The sequence below is a fragment of the Neovison vison genome, chromosome 2 (genome assembly GCF_020171115.1).
Source record: "Neovison vison isolate M4711 chromosome 2, ASM_NN_V1, whole genome shotgun sequence".
Lineage (NCBI taxonomy): Eukaryota > Metazoa > Chordata > Mammalia > Carnivora > Mustelidae > Neogale > Neogale vison.
Window position 1 is genome coordinate 106,861,914 of NC_058092.1, and position 6,173 is coordinate 106,868,086.

The 6,173-nt window shown below is 45.4% G+C and overlaps 1 pseudogene; it reads right to left on the reverse strand.

The window, feature by feature from the left end:
- Positions 1-4,913: 4,913 nt before the first annotated feature.
- On the reverse strand, positions 4,914-5,344 carry LOC122899198 (annotated as a pseudogene).
- Between the last annotated feature and the right edge of the window lie 829 nt (positions 5,345-6,173).

The following is a 6,173-nucleotide window of genomic DNA, read 5'->3' on the forward strand; positions in this document are numbered from 1 at the left end:
TTGCCATTTGAAGATTTAACAAATTGTTTTTAATGACAGCTTGGTGACAACTTTTACTCAAAAGGTAATAATCACAATTGCCTTTTGTAAGAAGCGGGAGAAAGAAGCCACATACACACATACCCATATGTGTAATGCATACCCCCCCATCAATGAAAATCCTTGGAACTGGCATTTTCTTGGCGCATTGATCTGGAGGGGATTACAGGCCATGGTGCTGTGGTGTATCTCAGCAGACAAGGCCAAGTGGATTGGTTCTGTAACTTTGATGTCACTGCCCGCATTGTTTTGGTCTTTTCCTTGCTAATGGAAACCACAACATCATGTGAAAAAAGAATTTGTAATAGTTTCCTTCGTAAACAGCATATTTCTTGCTTGATAATGAAGACTTTGCTTACAGAAGTCCTCTTGCTATCTTGGGGCCGTAATTTGTTGTTGGTCTGCTCATCCTTCTTAGTTCTTCAGGGCAAATGTGACCCGGAGCAGATTCTAAGAGAGGAGGGATGGGGCAACGACTCAGAGATCAAAAGATTAGACACAAGAGTGTTTTCAGAGCTCTAGATTTGGAATTTAAAAAAACAAAACAAAACAGAAAAACACCAAAAAACAGCAGAACCCCTCTACTAGTGAAGAATTAACTTTACCCAAAGTAAAGGGAGGAGTTGAAGCAGAACTATGGCTTTTGCCCTCTGCTCCCAGGAGGGGATTGCTAGGCATCTAGAAAGTCCTCCTTCATAAGGGTGTCTTTGCTCTGGGGGTGGGGTTGGCCACTGGACCGTGTGACAGGGTGATTTGTGACGGCTTTGGACCAAGCTGTATCTGTTCCAACCTCCAGAGGAGCTGAAGACTCTGGGTCAGCAGTGTGGGTGGTGTGTGATTAAGCCCCAGGAAAAGCTCTGGATACCAAAGACTTGGAGCAGTGTGCCTGGTTGGCAACACTCAAGGGTTGTCACACATCGTAGCCAGGAGGAGGACGCCATGGGAGATGACCAGAAGTTTTGTGTTTGGGCCCCTCCCAGATTTCATCCCATTTGTCTCTTCTGTTGGCTGGTTTTGATTTGTACCCTTTTGTTATAATATAACTTTAACTGTGGGGCACCTGGGTGGCTCAGTCTGGTAAGCGTCTCACTTTGGCTCAGGTCAGGATCTCATGGTCCTGGGATCGAGCCCCTCATCGGGCTCCCCACTCAGTGGGGCTCCACTGCTGCTGCTTCTCCTTCTCCCTCTGACCTTCCTCCCACTCATGCTCTCTCAAATAAATAAATAAAATCTTTTTAAAAAACCAAACAACCCTTTACTTGTTAAGTACAGTGCTTCCCTGGGTTCTGTGAGTAGTTCTAGAAAATTATTTTGAGGAGGTAGTGGGACCCTTGAATTTGTGACTGGCGACTGAAGTGAGGGCAACCTTGTGAGGTCTGTGCCTTTAACCTGTGAACTTTGGTCTGTCTACCTGTGGTCACTGGGGTCAGACATCGTTGCGTTTCCCAAAACCTGATTTTAGATTTAGATTTTGGCGCTTTCTAGCTTGGTTATTTCTGTCAGCTTCAGGGTTTTTTTTTTTTTTTTACTTAATTTGGGGGTCATCCCTGTTCTATTTTCCACACAGGGTTAGTTCTTACTGTGTGTAAAAGAATGTGCTATTTAAAAACTGTGATGGGGCCATCAAGATATATCAATATTACCACAATGGAAGTAAATGGTAGGATCAATGTAGCAGAGGTATGGGTGGGATGGGTAAGACTTTATTTCATCATTCATATTGCAAATAATTCTCGTGTTCTATATTGTGTGCAAAGTGCTAGGGGTATAACAGTGAACGAGTCCTGCCCCTGTAGGGCCCATATTCTACTCAAGGAGAGAGAGAATGAAAAGGCAAAAGTGGCAAATGATTAGGCTGTGGTCATTGTTGGAAGGAACTGAAGGAAGCAAATAGTGAAATGGCAGGGAGCGATTCCACTGGAAAGAGTGTTTCCATTCGAAGAGACAGAGTGACTAGTAAAGAGCTCTCAGAAGAGCTGACATTTGAATAAAGATTTTAAGGAAGAGAACTAGAGGGTTTTTTAGGCAGAGGAATAGCAAGGGCAAAGGGCCTGAGGTGGGAAGGAGGTTGGTGTGTTTGAAGAATAGAAAGTAGGTCTGTGTGGCTGGATTGGGATAACATAATGTGGGAGATGTGCATGGGTCAGATAATAAAAGGTCTTATTTTCCAGGAAAAGGAGTTTGGATTTTTATTGGATTTTTATTGTAAGAGTGATATGAAACTTAGATGATTTTAAGTAGGCAAATTACATGAATTGCTTTAAGAAGGCATTCCAGATGCTGAATGGGGAAGAGTTGAAGCAAAGAGAGAAAGAGAGAGAGAGAGAGAGAGAGAAGCCATGCTGTTATTCACGTGAGGGCCTGGCAGAGGACAGATAGAGAAATGGTCAGATACCAGATATGCTTTAAAGGTAGAGCCAAGCACCTTGCAGTTGAATTAGCCAGTGGCACTGGGGAGGGCAAGAGGAAGGAAGGTGTTTTGGTTGCATCCTCTGGGAAGTAGATGCTGTGGAGTGGGGAGTGTAAGAGGTATCAGAGGTGGTGTATGTCTAGGAAAGAAAAGGGGAAAGGAAGCAGGATTGGTCAGGGAGAGCCTCAGTCTGAAATGCAGATAATATCTTGGGCAACCATTGGGGAACTCCAGGGCTAAGGTGTCTTGTGAGAGGGGGTCCCATTGGGCAGAAATGTCTGGGCCTTCGTGACCCCTCACGGTACTCTTAGTCATTGGTGGGGGGCTGCCTGGGAGGAGTGTGCTCTGGCTTGAAAACTGAGACAGATCCTGAACTTTCTACCAGCCAGAGGCTGACAGCTGAGTGCTCTTGTCCTGAAGACAGATCTAAGCAGGGCTTCCCCATGGCTATGACAGTCCTTCCCTTGTACCGTGTGGGTCTGTTCTCTGGACACGTGCAGGGGGTGGGGGTGGCCTTTCTGGGGTCCTAGTGAGCTCTCTTCCTAAAGGGACCTAGAAAAGGATGGTCTGTGGGTTAACCACAGGCTATTGCCATAGCTGATCTTGGGGCTGTGACTGATAACTCCCTGCTCCATTATCCACTCCAAATTCCACTCTCATCTCTGCTGGTCTTGATGGCTTGCCTTATTCTCCAGGCAGTCTGAGCCCCTGATGACCTCACCCTTCACCGGCTGAGCTGCGCTTGCCATTCCTATCACAGTTAGGCAACAGAGTGCCAAGAGGTGCCCACGGAGATAACTGGAGTTCCACACATATGCCTGCTCCCTGTGTTTAGCAGCATTCCACCCCCTTTTGCTGGGCAGGCTCAGTATCCCTGTCTCAGTCCCCACTCGAAGCCCCCACCTTGCATATCACCCAGGATAGGGGCTAGAGCCGTGTTTCTAGGTTGCGAACATAGTGTCTCCAGAACAAAGAGGTCCACGAAGTGTTGTTTCCTAGTGGATGTGATATGCAGCCCAATTTGTCTTTTCTTTATAGGAGATGTCCTAGCATGCCTCTGACTCCTGGATCCCCCAAACTACTGCCAGGGGAGGTCCCTACAATCTTCACAGAGTTTATACAGCATCCTCTTGCGTGACTGTGTCTTATCAAGCCTTCCAGGGGCTAGCCCCCTCTTGCTCATGCTCTCCCATCAGCACAATATCATTGATGTGGTGGATCAGAGTGGCGTTCTCTGGGAAGTCCACATGGTCTAGAGCTTTTCTGAATATACCATGACATAGATTGGGAGAGTTGGTATATCCTGGGGACAAAGCTAAATGAATGTTGTTCAGTCCCTGTGAATGCTCTTTCTGGTCCTTTTCCTGATTGGGTTACAGAAGAATGCATATGTCACATTCATGCCACATGTCATGTACCTGAAGCCGTATTTGTCTGCTTTAGCAAGGAGACCACGTCCAGTGTGGCAGCTGCAATCAGGGCTTGAGCTGAGCTGGCTGTAGTCATGGTCATTCTCCAGGACGCATCTGTTTTCTGCATGAACCAGACTGGCGAATTAAACAGGTATGATAGAGGGACGCCTGGGTGGCGCAGTTGGTTGGACGACTGCCTTTGGCTCAGGGCGTGATCCTGGAGTCCCGGGATCGAGTCCCACATCGGGCTCCCAGCTCCATGGGGAGTCTGCTTCGCTCTCTGATCTGACCTTCTCCTCACTCATGCTCTCTCTCACTGTCTCTCTCTCAAATAAATAAATAAAATCTTTAAAAAAAAAAAAATAAAACAGGTATGATAGAGACTGCTATCCCTTGCAATCCTTAAGGGTGGTGCTGATTTCTGTCTTCTCTCCAAAATGGGAGATAAGTAAATTATATATATATATATAAAATAAATAATATATAATTATGTAATAATAATAACATATGATTATATAATATATAATTATAATATATATTACTTATATATATAATTTACTTATCTCCCATACTTATATCTATAAGTAATATATATCTAAAATTTATTTATCTCCCATTTTATATATATAATATGTATATATAATATTTATTTTAAAATTAATTTTCCCCCTTTTAAAAATAGATTATTTATTGATTTGTCAGACAGAGAAAACACAAGTAGGGGGAGCAGCAGAGGGAGCTCGAGAAGCAGGTTTCATGTGGGGCAGGGAACCTGACATGGGGCTTGATCCCAACCCTGAGATCATGACCTGAGCCAAAGGCAGGAGCTTAACCGACTGAGCCACCCAGGCATCCCAATTTTTCCCCCTTTCAATTCCTTTAATTTCAACAGTCTGTCAAAAAGAATCAATAAACAAACATTGAATTACATTTTGTTGGTTTTTTCAAACTGTACAAACATTTGTGCCACTCTCACCCTGACCGCCCCGCCACTTTTCTGTATGCCACATGCCACCCGTGGACACAAAGCCCTGGGGCAAAGCCGGCATGGTCTACTTGGAGCCAGCAGACAGGAGGGTGGTGAGGCCTGATGAAACTCTTATGGACAAAACAGAGTTCACGTGGGGTTGAAGTTCATCAGTATAAAGAAGGAAGCAATGATGACCAAGAGTAGGAATAGGGTGTTGTTCCAGAAGATGGAAAATGTTGTAGCTTCATAATCAGCACCTTCATTCTTCCACGAGATTCTTTCATCTTTTTCCTTTCGGGACATCTTTCTGATACAAGCTTCAGAATGTTTCAAGTCAGTTCTCTGGAAACAGTAGCCTCCCTCTTCTGTGCTACTAGATGGGGATGGTGGACACAATGAAGGCTTTCCTGAGGAAAAACATGGAGGGCTTGGCTGAGAGCCAAAATCCTGGAGGAGCAGATTCTCCTCAGACTGCTGCTCGGAGCCACCTTTGGGAGCCAGGGTGGAGCTCATATTTATTTACTTTAAAAAGATTTTATTTATTTGAGAGAGAGAGAGAAAGCATGAGAGGGGAGAGGATCAGAGGGAGAAGCAGTCTCCCTGCAGAGCTAGGAGCTAATGGGACTCAATCCCAGGACTCCAGGATTATGACCTGAGCCAAAGGCAGCTGCCTAACCAACTGAGCCAACCAGGCGCCCATATTTTATTTTATTTTTTAAAAGATTTTATTTACTTATTTGACAGACAGAGATCACAAGTAGACCGAAAGACAGGCAGAGAGAGAGAGAGGAAAGCAGGCTCCCCGCTGAGCAGAGAGCCCGATGCGGGGCTCAATCCCAGGACCCTGAGATCGTGACCCGAGCTGAAGGCAGCAGCTTAACCCACTGAGCCACCCAGGCTGGGCGCCCATATTTTAAACTGAAGTAGTGTTGACGCAATGTTACATGAGTTTCAATATACCACAATGTGATTCCACAACTCTTGATGTCTGCTATGCTCACCACAAGCGTAGCTACCGTCTATCACCATACAACACCATACGACACCACTATTACAGTACCACTGACTGTATTCTCTATGCTGTCCCTTTCATCCCCATGACTTATTCTGTAATTGGAAGCCTAGACCATCCCCTGCCCGTCACCGTTCTTGCCCTCCCTCCAACTCTCCTCCTCTCTGGCATCCACCAGTTTGTCCTGTGGTATTGTTTTTTATTTACCATCTTGCCTTAGAGGTGTGAGAGTGGGGAGAGAGGCACAACTTCCGAAGCTTCCCCACTGTGATAGCTCTGACCACACAAAGACAACAGACCCAACGTAGGGGCTTTCCGAATAGCCAAAAT